The following is a 21,052-nucleotide window of genomic DNA, read 5'->3' as shown; positions in this document are numbered from 1 at the left end:
ACAAAAACACCCACACGTCGACCAGTTTTGAAATAAACAGTGGCAAGGTACATCTCAGCCTGAGGACCGCAAACATTGGGAATTCCCCCAGAACCTTCCCACTTCAGGGAACTGCATGTGGCAAAGATTGACCATCCTTCTCTGCTGGTGCTTTGATTCCTAATAAACTGAGTGTGTTCTGCTGTGCTCTCGGGACCCACTGACCCTTACAGTTTGCCCATTCACCTGCTGGCTTTCACTTAAAGCACATTTGATTGATTGCAGTGTGGCTCTTTGGGTTGTCTTGGAAGCCAACTGGGTACAACTCTTCCCAAGGAGCTTTCTGTCTGTCTGTCTGCCTGTCTTTTGAAGAATCCTCAGGCACAAGCTAGGCCACTCAAATGGGAATCAATCAATTGGTGGAGAGAGAGCAAGGGACAGAATTGCCACCAAACTGATCGTGACTGGCGGCAGGTTTCCTCCAGAGAGAACACAGATTGGAGGGGACCGGAGAAGCGGATAGGGGTCTGAGCACCATAGTTGGAAGACATAGCGAGACGGGGTGCATATGCAGAAGAGCTTACAATGTCGCTCCAAGGACCTCTGAATGACCCAAGCAGTCAGGAGATGATGCATGGCCACCGTGTGTGTGTTTGTGTGTGTGCGATAGCCCTTCCTTGAGGATTGATGGTCGATTTCTATTGACGGCAGGCAGACCACACTGGCAAGCCAGTAAGGTCTATGCCACAGGGTTCTCCCTATCCTCCCTAACACCCACCAGGCCACCTGTCACCCGCCCCCACTGCAATCCAATCCAATTCTTACTCAAACTTTTTCGTTGGCTTGTTTGTTGGGGGTGGGTGGGGAAGATCATGTGTTTGTTTTCTTTTTTAAACCCTTTTAAACTTGTACTTTAGCCGCATGTCATACCATCAATAAGCGCCATCCTATATGATTCCGTACAATTTTCTTCTTTCCTGTAGCTGTGATATTGAGAGTGGTGGTGATGATGATGATCATGGTGATGCTTTTCTCATGGTGGCAATACTAGACTAGACACAACAGAACATTCTGCAATCACAACTTCCTTTTCTGTGTCCCTTTGCCAAACTCTTGAGATGGAGGAGCCGAGATCATAACTCCATACTCCCTAAAAGTAGTTTGGAAAGTGTTTGAGAGCCAGACGTATGTCCATTTTTACAGACAGATGAAATCACCATTCTCAGATAAATCTCCTTTCAGATGGCTTTCCAGGAATCCAGGAGAGATAATCCCTTCAGGACCAGTGGTGATACCAGGAGGTGGAGGGAGGGTGGGGTGGAAAGGTGGAGTCTATTCACAAGGATCTACATAGAACCTCCTCCATGGGGGGATGGGCTACAGAAAAGTGGGTGAAGGGAGACATCGGACAGTGTAAGATATAACAAAATACTAATAATTTATCAATTATCAAGGGTTCATGAGGGAGGTGGGAGGGGGAAATGATGAGCTGATACCAAAGCTTCAGGCAGAAACCAAATGTTTTGAGAATGATGATGGCAACACATGTACAAATGTCCTTGACACAATGGATGGATGGACGGTTGGATGGATGGATGGATTTAATCTGTCTGTAAAAATAGATACACTTTTGCTCTTGAGAATTATTAAAACTGTTTTTACAGAGCAGGGTGTTGTGAGATCAGCTCTTCCTTCTGAAAAGTTTGCCAAAGAGACACAGAAAAGAAAATCATCATCATCACCACCACCATCATCATCAATCCCAGCTGCAGGGAAGAAGGAAAGGTTCTAGAAACTAATAGGATGACAAGAGGATGGCTGTAATGATGGTATGACATGTGGCTAATACGCAAGTTTAAACGGTTTTAAAAAAAAATAAAACAAAACACCCGATTTGCCTCCACAAACCTAACCAATACGCCAACCAAAAAGGTAGTGCAAGAATTGGATTGCATTGTGGGAGTGGCAGGGCATAGGCGGGCAGATGGGTGTTAAGTAGGATAGGGAGAACCCAGGAGGCATAGTCCTCAGGGGCTTTCATGGGCAAAAAATGCCAGGCAAAATTTTTATTCCAAATGACAGTAAAAGGGCAGGCAGGGCACTGGAGACTGATCTAGGGATAAATCTGAGGTGGTTTGCTTTGATACAATATAATCCTCACAGGTTACATTCTACCACTGTATGTGTGAGTGTATGTCCCTTTTAGACATGCAATTTTGAATTTCCCGCCCAGGCGGCCCCCATTTGGTGACACTGCAGGCAGAGAACAATGCTGGACCTAGGAGCAAAGAATGGACTTCTCTGCAGTGCAACTCCAAAAGTGTCTCAGGATTACTGCTTCCGACAGTTAACATTTACCCCAAACGACCCTCAAGATTACCGCCAGGGAACTTAACCAAATAACTCAATCACGAAAACGATGGCAATGGGTTTCAAAAAGAAAAGGAAAAGGAAAAAAAAACTCTGATCAGATTCAGCAAGGTGGCAGGACAAGCAAAATCCAAGGAAGGCAGCCCTCACACAAAAGTTCCTTCAGCCCTGGGAAGTGAGCAGAAAAGGTCAGGACACCTGGAAGACCTCCAGCAGATAAGAGAACATCCAAGTCTAAAGGAAAGCCATCTTTAAAAAAAATTGTTATTGGAAGCTCGTACAACTCTTATCAAAATCCATCCATCCATCAAATGTGTCAAGCACATTTATACCAGTGTTGCCATCATCATTCTCAAAATATTTGCTTTCTGCTTGAGCCTTTGCTATCAGCTCCTCATTTCCCCCCTCCCTCCCCGCTCCCCCCTACCTCATGAACCCTTGATATTTAAAAATTATTAGTATTTTGTTATAACTTACACTGTCCAATGTCTCTTTTCACCCTTTTTTTCTTCTTCATCTCCCCAGAAAGGAGATTCTAAGTAGATACTTGTAAATTGGTTCCTGTTTTCCACCTCGCCCTTCCTCTACCCTTCTGGTATCCTCACTGTTGCTGAGGGAATTATCTCTCTTGGATTGCAGGAAATCCATCTGAAAGGTTATATTCACCTGAGAAGGGTGATTTCTTCTGTCTGTAAAAATAGACACACATCTGGCTCTCGAGTTCTTTTAAAACACTATTTAGGGAATAGGGAGTTAGGAGATCGGCTCTTCCGTCTCAAACGTTTGTCAAAGAGACACATAAGAGAACGTTTTGATTGCAGAATGTTCTGTTGGGTCTAGTCTAGTGTTGCCACGATTGGAAAATCATCATCATCATCGTCATCATCACCACGACCTTCATCATCAGTCACAGTTAAAGGGAAGAAAAAATATTCTAGAATTTAAAAGCATGACAATAGGATGGCGGTATTGATGGTATGACATGCGGCTAAAGTGCAAGTTTAAACGGTTTAAAACCGAACGATACAAACAAGCAAAACACCTGATCTTTTCCCACATCCCCAAAAAACAAACCAACCAAAAGATTTGTGTAAGAATTTGAGTGTTTGTGCGGGAGGCAAGAGATGATGGCTTGTGAGGGGGTTTGGTGTTAGGTGGGACAGGGAGAACTCAGGTGGTATAATCCACAGTGGCTTGCCTGGGTAGTATGCCGGACCTCAATGGAAATCTATATCACTCCTCAAGCAAGGGCTATCACACACACACACACACACACACACACACAAACACACGTGTGCGTGCGCACACGCAGTGTGCATGGGTCATCTGCTGACTGCTTGGGTCAGTCAGATACCTGGAGCCTCATTGTAAGCCCTTTGGCATATGTGCCCCATCTCTCTATGTGTTCCAATCACGGTGGTCTGACCCCTGCCTGCTACTCTGGTGCCACTCATAACTGTGATTTCTGGAGGGGAATCCCATCGCAGCCAGTCACGATCAGTTTGGTGGCAATTCTGTCTTTCTGTTCTCAACTCCACCGATTAATTGATTCCCATTTGAGCGGCCTAGCTAGTGACTGAGAATCGTCAACAGACAGGCCGACAGACAGGCAGACAGGCAGATACACAGACGGACAGATGCTTGGGAAGAGTTGCACCCGGTTGATTTCAAAGACAGTCCAATGAGCCACAACACAAGAAATCATACGAGCTTCTAGTGAAAGCCAGCGGGTGAATGGGCAACCCAGAGGAGTGAGTGGGTCGCGAGAGCACATCAGAATACACTCAGCTTATTGGGCATCAAACCACCAGCAGGGAAGGATGATCAATCCTTACCACACCCAGGACCTCGAAGTGAGAATGTTTTTGGGGAATTCCCAATGTTTGCAGTCCTCAGGCTGGGGTGTTCCTAGCTACTGTTTATTTCATAATTGGTCAATGTATGTGTGAGAGAGAGAGCGTGGCGGGAGATGTGGATGTATTAGGCCATAAGCTGGTCCATGTGTTTCTTGGTGTGTGACTAGTCCCCTTTGCCTCTGTTTACCTTGTAACAAAAAGTGTTGTGAGATAACTCATTTCTTTATGACCTTGCAGCTAAAAGCAGTGTGAGATAACTCAGTTATTTATGACCTCTTGAGATTCTTTTGAAACTTGCATGTCCTTGTGCTTATCTTAGAATATAGTGGTGTTATTATTCAAATGTTTAGAAAGTGTGACTCGTTCAGTAACATTTGCATAGATAAGAGGTTAGGGATGTTTTTCAAAGCAAGTTCTCTGATGTTCCTTTTGTAACCATTCCCTTGTTAGAAGAGTGTAAAAACCAAGGTTTGAACATACTTCAGTCCATCAGACTGTTGTTCTCCTAATCCCATGCTTTCTATATGGCTCTTTCTTTTATTCTTTCATCTGCACGCATCATTTCAGACGCGGCTTGATGGGGGATAGCTGGTCTAATCCCCCGCATTTTTGGCGCCCAACAGGGGGCTTTGAAAACTGAGCATCCCGTGACAGAAACCACTGAATAGCAAGGCCGTGAATATTTACAGTGAAAATTAGGGTAAGTGGTGACACGTTGGGAGTAACAAATAATGGGACAGACTTCTAGTAAATGTATGTATGTAAATATGCTTCCAAATATGTTAAGAGCTAGAGGAGCAAAAGTAACCAACCAAAGATTAGAAGAGCTTTTTGATTTTGTGGTTAGGGTATGTCACCTCCTGCTGCTGACCTGCAGGGTACTGATCTGCTTCAGCTTAGACCAAATTATGGTCTAATACTGAGAGCCTCGTGCATTGGAGCAAACATTGTGGCAAACAGTGAGGGAAGATGGACCCCGCGGGTTGGAGGGCACTCAGAATGGGACTGATGCCACAGTACAGCTGCAGCTAGGTCCACGGGTCCCTCAAGGTGGGTCACGGCGTCGGCGAGTGAGAGGCAGAAACCACACGACTCAAAGGTTGCATGTGATTGTTCCAATTTTATTCATGCAAAGCTTCAACTTATATATTCTTTTCCTAAGCTTAAATCTTATGGCTTGAGGTCATACTTGAGGAAATTCTCAAGACCATGACCAGTTACATAATCACATTTCTTTACTCTCCATCAGATACACTGCATGATTCCTGGTTAAAATTTAGTACATCTTGAAACGAAAACTGTCTCAAACACAAGTGTGATAAACATAAACCTTCTAACAATAAGTGAGCACACTTTATCACACTAGGGCATATTGTTCGAACTATGAAATCAATAAAGCATTAATGCATTTCATTATCAAACACAAAAATTACTTGACAGACTTTGGCTGTTCCTTCTTCAGGTGTTCCTCTAGGGCTTTCATTTATTGTTTTCTTTCCCACTAAGTTCCCATAAATCAAACTCCCACTGGTCTTTCTGTACCAAGGCATGAGTTGCCTCAAATAGGCAGCTTTGCTTCAGTGGAAGTCAAGTTGCCCTACAATAGGTAGCTTTACTTCATTGGACTTCGACCACCACGGGGGCTTCAGCGCCTTGCAATGAAGATCAGGGAGTCTTGCAAGCAAGGACAGGGCCCGTGGCCAACTGACATCTCGTGAGTAACTCCAATCATTTCTCACTTGGGGAGGGTCCGTGGGAACTTTCGTCAGCGTGGGTGTCCTGCTGAGTAGCTTGACTTGTCCTCTCATTCTGCTGTTGCTTCTCAGTTTGTAGTATCAGCACGTCCATCCGAACATAGGTTTTGGCAGTGTTTTGGTAAACCTCCTCAGCCAGCGTGTCCTTGGGTGAAGCCCTGCCGGTGCATGATGCAACTATCCTTTTCGGGCACGCTTGTGTGCGCGCATACACACACACACACACACACACACACACACACACACACTCACTCACTCAGACAGTCAGGATTTGTGCACTTCTGAAACGCGCAACCCCCCGGGTTTTTAAATAATACTTCGAAATATAAACAGTTTTAATTTAAAAATAAAAGGGATACATTTTTACCTTTTAAATTGGAAGGGATTTCTTTGAGAAATGAAACCGGAAACCAGAACTATGCAGAAGGAGGGGGAGGTGAATGCTCTTTGGTGCTCCCCAGACAGTTGCAAACACGTGCCTCTTCCCTATTGGCTGTGCTCATTCCTGTCGCCAATCACATCTTGTATATCGAATGAGGTGCTCGAAGGGAATGGTATTTAAGAGCGGCGGCTTGCCCTCTCCTCCGGAGAGCTCAAGTTCCGCTGGCCTGTCGGAGCCCACAGCCCTCTCTTCTCCCCCGAAACTGCTCCTCCTTCCGCAGCATGGCTTCGAAAGACCCTCCTGCTCCTTCTAAGCGAACCCAAGACCGAAGAAAGAGGACTGTCTGGAACGCTTCTCAATCTGACATCTTACAAGCCTCATTTGCTCGAGACCCATATCCAGGCTTCATGGCCAGAGAAGAACTTGCCAGAGCCATCGGCGTGGCAGAGGACAGAATCTTCCTGTGTTTCAAAAACCGCAGAAGTCGACAGCTCAGGAGGAGCCGACTGAGCTCCGTGCCCCCTCCGGGACAGCCGTGCCCCGTGCCGCCTCGCACCACCTCTCCAGCCAGGGCGCCGACGGCAGACAGACGCAAGAGGACTGTCATCAGCAAAGATCAAAGCGCCCACCTGGTGCAAGCGTTTGAGAAGCAGCCATTCCCCGGCGTGAAAGCCAGGCAAGAACTGGCACGCCAGACAGGCCTTCCGGAAGCTCGGATTGACACGTGGTTCCAGAACCGAAGGGCTCGACACCCACATCACGCCAGGGTGCAGCTGGATCACCGCGGGCCCCAGCAATGCAGCTCCAGCCCGGTCTTCGCATGTCCGGTTCTGCAGCCACCTGAGCAAAGCACACCCATAGATGCCCAGAGACCGCCCTCCCTGGGCTTCGTAGGCGGCGGCGGAGGTGATGGAGACAGCAATCCGTTAGCTTGCGTCATCGGAGGCCAAGCCTCTGTGGGCCCGGTGACCCATCAGGGGCAAATGCCACAGGAGTTCACCCAGGCGGGAAGGCCTCCGGAGACAAGGACACTCTACTTGGACCTTTCCAGCTGCGGAAACCAAGGTCCCGAACAACAGGACATTCTTTCGGACGCCGGGCAGTGGAAAGGCACTTCATTGTGGGAGCATCCAAACCTGTTCTGGCAGAGACCGGCTCCTGCACACACACCAGCCCCAGTGGGATGGGGGCCTGGCCTGGCCGTGAGCGTGAGTGCCCAGCGGCAGCTGACTGGGCACAACCAGCAGGCAACACTACTGCAGGAAAACCCTCCTCTGCTTGCCCAAGCCTCTCCACAAGGCACCAGCTTCTTGGACCAACTCCTCGACGACCTGGGAATTCAGCAGAATGCCAAGCCCTTGGTGAATCAACAGGAAGCAGGCCTGCAATGTGAGCCACCACTGCAATTCCCTATCAGCGAGGAGCTCTATCAGGAGTACCTAAGAGACTTTTAAAACGCCCCGAATGCCCGGGAGACTCACTAAAACCCTCTGAAAACACCAATCATACCTTATACGTTAAAAAAAAAAGAAAACACGAAGCCGATTTAAAACCACCTTAAATGCCCCATAAATCAGTAAGAAACAACAGCAACACAATGATACCCTAAAAAAGGCACCCTTAAGGAGTGGATATCTATGTTTATTTATATAATATATAAGTGATTCTATGTAAACGATTAATATATAATATGTACACTATTTATACATCATAGATCATTTTTTACATATAGTACATATAAAAACTGAAACCCCTCCAAAACCATTCATAAACCATGGAATACATTTAAAAAGACCCAAAGGGACCAAAGAAGCCCTTTAGGACCCCTTGGAGATCATTCGTAATTTCCTCCCCGCAAGAGAGTAAAACCCTACATAGAGTTGATCAGGTGTCCAGTGAGCTTCTTCATGTCCCCGGCCCCACCAATTGAGGTCATCGAGCTGCAAGCTGATTAACAGGCTAAATGCCACCCCTTCACTCTCAAGAGCCTCAAGTTGAGAGCACATCATGTATGTCTTGCAGCACACGTGTGGCAGGAAAGCCCACCCCTAACTGGATGGGAGGGCTCTAGAGTCAAGATTGACAAGCTAAGCTTGGTCTCTGAGCCTGCTTGACCTTAGGTGTCTTTGGATTCTTCTCCAGGGCATAATCTATGGGCCTTATGGGAAGGGTATGGAGTCTTCTTCGGTTGAGGCAGGAAACGGGTCTCAATGCTTTTGATAGCTGACAACACTCAGGAATGTAGCCTTCAAGAAGTTGCCCTGGGAATTCATGTAGCAGCATAGCAACCCTGTGCAGTGAAGTGCCTTAAGACTGTCATTGTTATGGTGCGTGGTGGTGGTGGTGGCGGGGACACGGTCAGGAGCGACTTTGACTTCGGAGACCGTGAGTGGGATACACCTCCAACCCAGGAAAGTGAAGGTCCCCTCCAGGGGAGCCCCAGCCTCCCAGACTACTTAACGGATGAACACTGACAGTTGGTTCTCACACACGGTCTTGCGGGTTGTGTTTCACACACTCTGGTGACTATGAAATGCCCAGATCTATTTTGAGTCTCCGTGTGAATGAATGGATTCCATTTGAGCTTCCATTCTGAGCACTGCGTGGACGGTGGAAGACCAACAAGCACTTTTCAGTGGATTTGCCTCTGTGGCTCTGACGACTGGATAAGGGGGTAGATTGGCAAAGGTCTAAAGCTTTGCCCAGATAGAAGGCAGTCTGTGTGTGTGTGTGACTGATTGCAAACACTTCCTCCCTCACCACCCGGCCAGGGAGGAGCATTCTGGTCTGCAGCTCCTTGCCCAGGGTGAACATACCCCCGAGGTAAATCGGGCTGGAGTGTGGGTGGCTGTATAATACCAGCACCACTTGGTCAGGGGTCAGGAGGACCTAGAACCAAGCTCTGCAATATCGGCAATCCTGTTACAGCACCACTATCACCACCACCACCATGGCCAACCGCACCCCAACCCCCACCCAGGATGTTGAGGGAACATTCTGTTATGCTACCACCACTGGTCACCCACTGTTGGTATTGAGCCAAGCCTATAAAACACAGGGACATCGCATGTCTCTGTCGTGTTGTTTAGATTTTCATATTCACCACAATCAATAGTCAGACGTGTATAGAGGATATGAAGGTCAAAACACACACTTCTCTCCTTCCCACCCGATTCACACAGGCACCCTGCTTTTGGTGAAAACAGATAGCTCATGGAGAGAAAGACAGACAGATAAGTAAGTAGACTGTTAGAAAGGTAGACACAGCTATAAGATGATAGATAGATAGATAGGTAGATAGATAGATAGATTGACGATACATAACATCACCAAGAAGGCCTTCAACAGGCTCTCAGAGGAAAGCTTCACACTGTCTGTGAAGCCTTACTTTGGCAAGTAGGCCAATAGTAACCTAAGAGGGGAGTTTCATCAGGTCACAGCTTGATTCGAGTGCTAGGAGAGAAAAGTCTTTTCAAGTCCCTTCCCTTCTGGCTTCCTCCCTGGTGATGGGAGCGTTGAGCTGCTGCCCTGGCCTGTGCTGCACTACCTGTGGCTCAAGCCAAACCACTGATCGGTTAGGTTTTGAGGTTTTTTGGAGAACTTTGTCGCCACACTGCAGCTGTGTGCATCCCTTGAGCTTGTGGCTGGTGTATATTGCCTGCTGCCCCGCTCCCCACCTCTGAACCCTCTTGCCCTCCCGCCAAGCGCGTCCTGCAAGGCTACACCTGGTGACCCAGTGCCTCCTTGGCCAAGAGATCGGGCTGGCCTTGCGCGGGGAGGCATGCACCCCGGTTGGCCTTTCTCACCTCCAAGTGACAGCGCGTGGCAGAAGCACAGAGGTCAGCAGACCGCATACTGTCTTTCCCTCTTGGCCCACTTAGAGGGACGTAGGCGCGCCTGGCTCCCTCTCGCTGGGTTGACCAGAGAGGACCAGGACCGCGGAGAGCAGCGAGGGAAAGGATAAGAGAAGAGTAGAGAAGAGAAGAGAAACAGAGTGGAGTAGCATATGGGGGCGGCCGGGATATGAGAGTTAGTTAGAGCAACAGCCACAGAGAAGGGATCTTGTCATCCACCTGGTCACAGCTAGGGGGAATCGGAGGGAGTCCAATTCAGGTGACCCTTAGACCATAAGCGCATGTGCGCTATAGCACTCACATTGGAAAACCCCTCCCTCCTACACTCAGCCACTTTGATCCTTTCCTCTCAGAGACTAGAGAAGGCCCTCCTGTGTTAGGTTTCTCTGTTTCTGTCTCTCTCTAATGTACCCATCCATCCACCCATCCACCCATCCACCCATCCATCCATACAATCATCCATCATCTGTTATCACAAAGGAAGAAGGCCTGCGCGCCAAGATGTGGGTGGGAAGGGAGGCTGTATGTTTGAACCTTCATCCCCATATCCCCATATATACGATGGCAGTGAATAATACAACCAAAACGTGACAAAAACAATGCGATGCTTCTCTACGTTAGATGGGATTTATATGCTTCAGGGGGCACCTGGTGTTGGTGAGTTAGTACATTGTGGTCAGACTGGGGCAGAAGTGGGTTCGGACTAGGTGGCGGAAAGAGGTAATGGTGGTTCTGCTGCTGCTGTGCCTGCATGATTGCATTGACTGAAGCGTGGTCATGACACTCCTAAAACTTGACCAGGTGGGCCTGGTACTGTATACACACACACATACACACACACACAAACACACACACACACAGACACATAACCAGCCATCCACCGAAGCACACACATACCGGGTTCCTAAAATGTTTGCCAAATCCTCCCTCACCCCTTCTAAGCACTCAGGTCCCAACCCACTCAACTCATAAAGCAGTGGGACCTCTGGTCTCATCAGAAAAACTGCTGGAGATTCGCAAGGGAGGGTCCAGAGTCTGAGCTGCTTTTCGACTGAATCCCAGTGCTGGCGGTTGGAGGCTCCGCCAGGTGGCAGGCCTTCGGAATTAAGGGTGGGCCAGTGGGACCAGGCCACACTCCTGTGGACCACTCAAGCCTCCCTCTTCCTTGACTTTGCAGGTGGAGAGATTGGAGTTCCCCTAGGGCTCTTCTCCATGGATCGCTGCCTCCTCCCACTCCCTTCCCATCCCAGCCCATCCTGGGTGTCCCCGAAACAAGCAATGTCTAGTTCGCTTGCCCAAGGTAGTGTCAAAGTCCAACTTCAGATCAACAACAGAATAAAACAAAACAAAACACAAACCGGTCACCCTGACAGCAATGACCATGCCTCTCTAGCCAGAGACCAGGTTATTGAGATGCTAAAACGGCCAGCTTCATATGGTAATCAAGCCCAGGCCTTCCTTTTGATCCTTTTCAGGTGAAAAGGTGCCACAGGAGGTGTCTTTCTGCTTAAGTTGGAGGGGTTATTGATTGGGCAACATGTTGGAGGTAGTGCTGGCCCAGAAAGAGACACGCACCCACCCCCCATTTCACAAATTGAAATCTACTTTATAGATAGATTACCAATTATTAACGAAGTGGTTGATGGGCCATGGCTGGGGTGGGGGTGGGGGGGATGCGGCTGGGTGTGCAGGCAGGCTAAAACACCTTAGTAGTTGATAAATAACATGCTGAATTTGGCTTCTGTCATTTTGGCTGAGGCTTGACCAAGGCGCACACACAAAAACACCCACACGTCGACCAGTTTTGAAATAAACAGTGGCAAGGTACATCTCAGCCTGAGGACCGCAAACATTGGGAATTCCCCCAGAACCTTCCCACTTCAGGGAACTGCATGTGGCAAAGATTGACCATCCTTCTCTGCTGGTGCTTTGATTCCTAATAAACTGAGTGTGTTCTGCTGTGCTCTCGGGACCCACTGACCCTTACAGTTTGCCCATTCACCTGCTGGCTTTCACTTAAAGCACATTTGATTGATTGCAGTGTGGCTCTTTGGGTTGTCTTGGAAGCCAACTGGGTACAACTCTTCCCAAGGAGCTTTCTGTCTGTCTGTCTGCCTGTCTTTTGAAGAATCCTCAGGCACAAGCTAGGCCACTCAAATGGGAATCAATCAATTGGTGGAGAGAGAGCAAGGGACAGAATTGCCACCAAACTGATCGTGACTGGCGGCAGGTTTCCTCCAGAGAGAACACAGATTGGAGGGGACCGGAGAAGCGGATAGGGGTCTGAGCACCATAGTTGCAAGACATAGCGAGACGGGGTGCATATGCAGAAGAGCTTACAATGTCGCTCCAAGGACCTCTGAATGACCCAAGCAGTCAGGAGATGATGCATGGCCACCGTGTGTGTGTTTGTGTGTGTGCGATAGCCCTTCCTTGAGGATTGATGGTCGATTTCTATTGACGGCAGGCAGACCACACTGGCAAGCCAGTAAGGTCTATGCCACAGGGTTCTCCCTATCCTCCCTAACACCCACCAGGCCACCTGTCACCCGCCCCCACTGCAATCCAATCCAATTCTTACTCAAACTTTTTCGTTGGCTTGTTTGTTGGGGGTGGGTGGGGAAGATCATGTGTTTGTTTTCTTTTTTAAACCCTTTTAAACTTGTACTTTAGCCGCATGTCATACCATCAATAAGCGCCATCCTATATGATTCCGTACAATTTTCTTCTTTCCTGTAGCTGTGATATTGAGAGTGGTGGTGATGATGATGATCATGGTGATGCTTTTCTCATGGTGGCAATACTAGACTAGACACAACAGAACATTCTGCAATCACAACTTCCTTTTCTGTGTCCCTTTGCCAAACTCTTGAGATGGAGGAGCCGAGATCATAACTCCATACTCCCTAAAAGTAGTTTGGAAAGTGTTTGAGAGCCAGACGTATGTCCATTTTTACAGACAGATGAAATCACCATTCTCAGATAAATCTCCTTTCAGATGGCTTTCCAGGAATCCAGGAGAGATAATCCCTTCAGGACCAGTGGTGATACCAGGAGGTGGAGGGAGGGTGGGGTGGAAAGGTGGAGTCTATTTACAAGGATCTACATAGAACCTCCTCCATGGGGGGATGGGCTACAGAAAAGTGGGTGAAGGGAGACATCGGACAGTGTAAGATATAACAAAATACTAATAATTTATCAATTATCAAGGGTTCATGAGGGAGGTGGGAGGGGGAAATGATGAGCTGATACCAAAGCTTCAGGCAGAAACCAAATGTTTTGAGAATGATGATGGCAACACATGTACAAATGTCCTTGACACAATGGATGGATGGACGGTTGGATGGATGGATGGATTTAATCTGTCTGTAAAAATAGATACACTTTTGCTCTTGAGAATTATTAAAACTGTTTTTACAGAGCAGGGTGTTGTGAGATCAGCTCTTCCTTCTGAAAAGTTTGCCAAAGAGACACAGAAAAGAAAATCATCATCATCACCACCACCATCATCATCAATCCCAGCTGCAGGGAAGAAGGAAAGGTTCTAGAAACTAATAGGATGACAAGAGGATGGCTGTAATGATGGTATGACATGTGGCTAATACGCAAGTTTAAACGGTTTTAAAAAAAAATAAAACAAAACACCCGATTTGCCTCCACAAACCTAACCAATACGCCAACCAAAAAGGTAGTGCAAGAATTGGATTGCATTGTGGGAGTGGCAGGGCATAGGCGGGCAGATGGGTGTTAAGTAGGATAGGGAGAACCCAGGAGGCATAGTCCTCAGGGGCTTTCATGGGCAAAAAATGCCAGGCAAAATTTTTATTCCAAATGACAGTAAAAGGGCAGGCAGGGCACTGGAGACTGATCTAGGGATAAATCTGAGGTGGTTTGCTTTGATACAATATAATCCTCACAGGTTACATTCTACCACTGTATGTGTGAGTGTATGTCCCTTTTAGACATGCAATTTTGAATTTCCCGCCCAGGCGGCCCCCATTTGGTGACACTGCAGGCAGAGAACAATGCTGGACCTAGGAGCAAAGAATGGACTTCTCTGCAGTGCAACTCCAAAAGTGTCTCAGGATTACTGCTTCTGACAGTTAACATTTACCCCAAACGACCCTCAAGATTACCGCCAGGGAACTTAACCAAATAACTCAATCACGAAAACGATGGCAATGGGTTTCAAAAAGAAAAGGAAAAGGAAAAAAAAACTCTGATCAGATTCAGCAAGGTGGCAGGACAAGCAAAATCCAAGGAAGGCAGCCCTCACACAAAAGTTCCTTCAGCCCTGGGAAGTAAGCAGAAAAGGTCAGGACACCAGGAAGACCTCCGGCAGATAAGAGAACATCCAAGTCTAAAGGAAAGCCATCTTTAAAAAAAATTGTTATTGGAAGCTCGTACAACTCTTATCAAAATCCATCCATCCATCAAATGTGTCAAGCACATTTATACCAGTGTTGCCATCATCATTCTCAAAATATTTGCTTTCTGCTTGAGCCTTTGCTATCAGCTCCTCATTTCCCCCCTCCCTCCCCGCTCCCCCCTACCTCATGAACCCTTGATATTTAAAAATTATTAGTATTTTGTTATAACTTACACTGTCCAATGTCTCTTTTCACCCTTTTTTTCTTCTTCATCTCCCCAGAAAGGAGATTCTAAGTAGATACTTGTAAATTGGTTCCTGTTTTCCACCTCGCCCTTCCTCTACCCTTCTGGTATCCTCACTGTTGCTGAGGGAATTATCTCTCTTGGATTGCAGGAAATCCATCTGAAAGGTTATATTCACCTGAGAAGGGTGATTTCTTCTGTCTGTAAAAATAGACACACATCTGGCTCTCGAGTTCTTTTAAAACACTATTTAGGGAATAGGGAGTTAGGAGATCGGCTCTTCCGTCTCAAACGTTTGTCAAAGAGACACATAAGAGAACGTTTTGATTGCAGAATGTTCTGTTGTGTCTAGTCTAGTATTGCCACGATTGGAAAATCATCATCATCATCGTCATCATCACCACGACCTTCATCATCAGTCACAGTTAAAGGGAAGAAAAAATATTCTAGAATTTAAAAGCATGACAATAGGATGGCGGTATTGATGGTATGACATGCGGCTAAAGTGCAAGTTTAAACGGATTAAAACCGAACGATACAAACAAGCAAAACACCTGATCTTTTCCCACATCCCCAAAAAACAAACCAACCAAAAGATTTGTGTAAGAATTTGAGTGTTTGTGCGGGAAGCAAGAAATGATGGCTTGTGAGGGGGTTTGGTGTTAGGTGGGACAGGGAGAACTCAGGTGGTATAATCCACAGTGGCTTGCCTGGGTCGTATGCCGGACCTCAATGGAAATCTATATCACTCCTCAAGCAAGGGCTATCACACACACACACACACACACAAACACACGTGCGCGTGCGCACACGCAGTGTGCATGGGTCATCTGCTGACTGCTTGGGTCAGTCAGATTCCTGGAGCCACATTGTAAGCCCTTTGGCATATGTGCCCCATCTCTCTATGTGTTCCAATCACGGTGGTCTGACCCCTGCCTGCTACTCTGGTGCCACTCATAACTGTGATTTCTGGAGGGGAATCCCATCGCAGCCAGTCACGATCAGTTTGGTGGCAATTCTGTCTTTCTGTTCTCAACTCCACCGATTAATTGATTCCCATTTGAGCGGCCTAGCTAGTGACTGAGAATCGTCAACAGACAGGCCGACAGACAGGCAGACAGGCAGATACACAGACGGACAGATGCTTGGGAAGAGTTGCACCCGGTTGATTTCAAAGACAGTCCAATGAGCCACAACACAAGAAATCATACGAGCTTCTAGTGAAAGCCAGCGGGTGAATGGGCAACCCAGAGGAGTGAGTGGGTCGCGAGAGCACATCAGAATACACTCAGCTTATTGGGCATCAAACCACCAGCAGGGAAGGATGATCAATCCTTACCACACCCAGGACCTCGAAGTGAGAATGTTTTTGGGGAATTCCCAATGTTTGCAGTCCTCAGGCTGGGGTGTTCCTAGCTACTGTTTATTTCATAATTGGTCAATGTATGTGTGAGAGAGAGAGCGTGGCGGGAGATGTGGATGTATTAGGCCATAAGCTGGTCCATGTGTTTCTTGGTGTTTGACTAGTCCCCTTTGCCTCTGTTTACCTTGTAACAAAAAGTGTTGTGAGATAACTCATTTCTTTATGACCTTGCAGCTAAAAGCAGTGTGAGATAACTCAGTTATTTATGACCTCTTGAGATTCTTTTGAAACTTGCATGTCCTTGTGCTTATCTTAGAATATAGTGGTGTTATTATTCAAATGTTTAGAAAGTGTGACTCGTTCAGTAACATTTGCATAGATAAGAGGTTAGGGATGTTTTTCAAAGCAAGTTCTCTGATGTTCCTTTTGTAACCATTCCCTTGTTAGAAGAGTGTAAAAACCAAGGTTTGAACATACTTCAGTCCATCAGACTGTTGTTCTCCTAATCCCATGCTTTCTATATGGCTCTTTCTTTTATTCTTTCATCTGCACGCATCATTTCAGACGCGGCTTGATGGGGGATAGCTGGTCTAATCCCCCGCATTTTTGGCGCCCAACAGGGGGCTTTGAAAACTGAGCATCCCGTGACAGAAACCACTGAATAGCAAGGCCGTGAATCTTTACAGTGAAAATTAGGGTAAGTGGTGAAACGTTGGCAGTAACAAATAATGGGACAGACTTCTAGTAAATGTATGTATGTAAATATGCTTCCAAATATGTTAAGAGCTAGAGGAGCAAAAGTAACCAACCAAAGATTAGAAGAGCTTTTTGATTTTGTGGTTAGGGTATGTCACCTCCTGCTGCTGACCTGCAGGGTACTGATCTGCTTCAGCTTAGACCAAATTATGGTCTAATACTGAGAGCCTCGTGCATTGGAGCAAACATTGTGGCAAACAGTGAGGGAAGATGGACCCCGCGGGTTGGAGGGCACTCAGAATGGGACTGATGCCACAGTACAGCTGCAGCTAGGTCCACGGGTCCCTCAAGGTGGGTCACGGCGTCGGCGAGTGAGAGGCAGAAACCACACGACTCAAAGGTTGCATGTGATTGTTCCAATTTTATTCATGCAAAGCTTCAACTTATATATTCTTTTCCTAAGCTTAAATCTTATGGCTTGAGGTCATACTTGAGGAAATTCTCAAGACCATGACCAGTTACATAATCACATTTCTTTACTCTCCATCAGATACACTGCATGATTCCTGGTTAAAATTTAGTACATCTTGAAACGAAAACTGTCTCAAACACAAGTGTGATAAACATAAACCTTCTAACAATAAGTGAGCACACTTTATCACACTAGGGCATATTGTTCGAACTATGAAATCAATAAAGCATTAATGCATTTCATTATCAAACACAAAAATTACTTGACAGACTTTGGCTGTTCCTTCTTCAGGTGTTCCTCTAGGGCTTTCATTTATTGTTTTCTTTCCCACTAAGTTCCCATAAATCAAACTCCCACTGGTCTTTCTGTACCAAGGCATGAGTTGCCTCAAATAGGCAGCTTTGCTTCAGTGGAAGTCAAGTTGCCCTACAATAGGTAGCTTTACTTCATTGGACTTCGACCACCACGGGGGCTTCAGCGCCTTGCAATGAAGATCAGGGAGTCTTGCAAGCAAGGACAGGGCCCGTGGCCAACTGACATCTCGTGAGTAACTCCAATCATTTCTCACTTGGGGAGGGTCCGTGGGAACTTTCGTCAGCGTGGGTGTCCTGCTGAGTAGCTTGACTTGTCCTCTCATTCTGCTGTTGCTTCTCAGTTTGTAGTATCAGCACGTCCATCCGAACATAGGTTTTGGCAGTGTTTTGGTAAACCTCCTCAGCCAGCGTGTCCTTGGGTGAAGCCCTGCCGGTGCATGATGCAACTATCCTTTTCGGGCACGCTTGTGTGCGCGCATACACACACACACACACACACACACACACACACTCACTCACTCAGACAGTCAGGATTTGTGCACTTCTGAAACGCGCAACCCCCCGGGTTTTTAAATAATACTTCGAAATATAAACAGTTTTAATTTAAAAATAAAAGGGATACATTTTTACCTTTTAAATTGGAAGGGATTTCTTTGAGAAATGAAACCGGAAACCAGAACTATGCAGAAGGAGGGGGAGGTGAATGCTCTTTGGTGCTCCCCAGACAGTTGCAAACACGTGCCTCTTCCCTATTGGCTGTGCTCATTCCTGTCGCCAATCACATCTTGTATATCGAATGAGGTGCTCGAAGGGAATGGTATTTAAGAGCGGCGGCTGGCCCTCTCCTCCGGAGAGCTCAAGTTCCGCTGGCCTGTCAGAGCCCACAGCCCTCTCTTCTCCCCCGAAACTGCTCCTCCTTCCGCAGCATGGCTTCGAAAGACCCTCCTGCTCCTTCTAAGCGAACCCAAGACCGAAGAAAGAGGACTGTCTGGAACGCTTCTCAATCTGACATCTTACAAGCCTCATTTGCTCGAGACCCGTATCCAGGCTTCATGGCCAGAGAAGAACTTGCCAGAGCCATCGGCGTGGCAGAGGACAGAATCTTCCTGTGGTTCAAAAACCGCAGAAGTCGACAGCTCAGGAGGAGCCGACTGAGCTCCGTGCCCCCTCCGGGACAGCCGTGCCCCGTGCCGCCTCGCACCACCTCTCCAGCCAGGGCGCCGACGGCAGACAGACGCAAGAGGACTGTCATCAGCAAAGATCAAAGCGCCCACCTGGTGCAAGCGTTTGAGAAGCAGCCATTCCCCGGCGTGAAAGCCAGGCAAGAACTGGCACGCCAGACAGGCCTTCCGGAAGCTCGGATTGACACGTGGTTCCAGAACCGAAGGGCTCGACACCCACATCACGCCAGGGTGCAGCTGGATCACCGCGGGCCCCAGCAATGCAGCTCCAGCCCGGTCTTCGCATGTCCGGTTCTGCAGCCACCTGAGCAAAGCACACCCATAGATGCCCAGAGACCGCCCTCCCTGGGCTTCGTAGGCGGCGGCGGAGGTGATGGAGACAGCAATCCGTTAGCTTGCGTCATCGGAGGCCAAGCCTCTGTGGGCCCGGTGACCCATCAGGGGCAAATGCCACAGGAGTTCACCCAGGCGGGAAGGCCTCCGGAGACAAGGACACTCTACTTGGACCTTTCCAGCTGCGGAAACCAAGGTCCCGAACAACAGGACATTCTTTCGGACGCCGGGCAGTGGAAAGGCACTTCATTGTGGGAGCATCCAAACCTGTTCTGGCAGAGACCGGCTCCTGCACACACACCAGCCCCAGTGGGATGGGGGCCTGGCCTGGCCGTGAGCGTGAGTGCCCAGCGGCAGCTGACTGGGCACAACCAGCAGGCAACACTGCTGCAGGAAAACCCTCCTCTGCTTGCCCAAGCCTCTCCACAAGGCACCAGCTTCTTGGACCAACTCCTCGACGACCTGGAAATTCAGCAGAATGCCAAGCCCTTGGTGAATCAACAGGAAGCAGGCCTGCAATGTGAGCCACCACTGCAATTCCCTATCAGCGAGGAGCTCTATCAGGAGTACCTAAGAGACTTTTAAAACGCCCCGAATGCCCGGGAGACTCACTAAAACCCTCTGAAAAGCACCAATCATACCTTATACGTTAAAAAAAAAAGAAAACACGAAGCCGATTTAAAACCACCTTAAATGCCCCATAAATCAGTAAGAAACAACAGCAAAACAATGATACCCTAAAAAAGGCACCCTTAAGGAGTGGATATCTATGTATATTTATATAATATATAAGTGATTCTATGTAAACGATTAATATATAATATGTACACTATTTATACATCATAGATCATTTTTTACATATAGTACATATAAAAACTGAAACCCCTCCAAAACCATTCATAAACCATGGAATACATTTAAAAAGACCCAAAGGGACCAAAGAAGCCCTTTAGGACCCCTTGGAGATCATTCGTAATTTCCTCCCCGCAAGAGAGTAAAACCCTACATAGAGTTGATCAGGTGTCCAGTGAGCTTCTTCATGTCCCCGGCCCCACCAATTGAGGTCATCGAGCTGCAAGCTGATTAACAGGCTAAATGCCACCCCTTCACTCTCAAGAGCCTCAAGTTGAGAGCACATCATGTATGTCTTGCAGCACACGTGTGGCAGGAAAGCCCACCCCTAACTGGATGGGAGGGCTCTAGAGTCAAGATTGACAAGCTAAGCTTGGTCTCTGAGCCTGCTTGACCTTAGGTGTCTTTGGATTCTTCTCCAGGGCATAATCTATGGGCCTTATGGGAAGGGTATGGAGTCTTCTTCGGTTGAGGCAGGAAACGGGTCTCAATGCTTTTGATAGCTGACAACACTCAGGAATGTAGCCTTCAAGAAGTTGCCCTGGGAATTCATGTAGCAGCATAGCAACCCTGTGCAGTGAAGTGCCTTAAGACTGTCATTGTTATGGTGCGTGGTGGTGGTGGTGGCGGGGACACGGTCAGGAGCGACTTTGACTTCGGAGACCGTGAGTGGGATACACCTCCAACCCAGGAAAGTGAAGGTCCCCTCCAGGGGAGCCCCAGCCTCCCAGACTACTTAACGGATGAACACTGACAGTTGGTTCTCACACACGGTCTTGCGGGTTGTGTTTCACACACTCTGGTGACTATGAAATGCCCAGATCTATGCTTGAGTCTCCGTGTGAATGAATGGATTCCATTTGAGCTTCCATTCTGAGCACTGCGTGGACGGTGGAAGACCAACAAGCACTTTTCAGTGGATTTGCCTCTGTGGCTCTGACGACTGGATAAGGGGGTAGATTGGCAAAGGTCTAAAGCTTTGCCCAGATAGAAGGCAGTCTGTGTGTGTGTGTGACTGATTGCAAACACTTC

The sequence above is a fragment of the Tenrec ecaudatus genome, chromosome 15, assembly GCF_050624435.1.
Source record: "Tenrec ecaudatus isolate mTenEca1 chromosome 15, mTenEca1.hap1, whole genome shotgun sequence".
Classification (NCBI taxonomy): domain Eukaryota; kingdom Metazoa; phylum Chordata; class Mammalia; order Afrosoricida; family Tenrecidae; genus Tenrec; species Tenrec ecaudatus.
Note: the sequence above shows the minus strand (reverse complement) of the source record.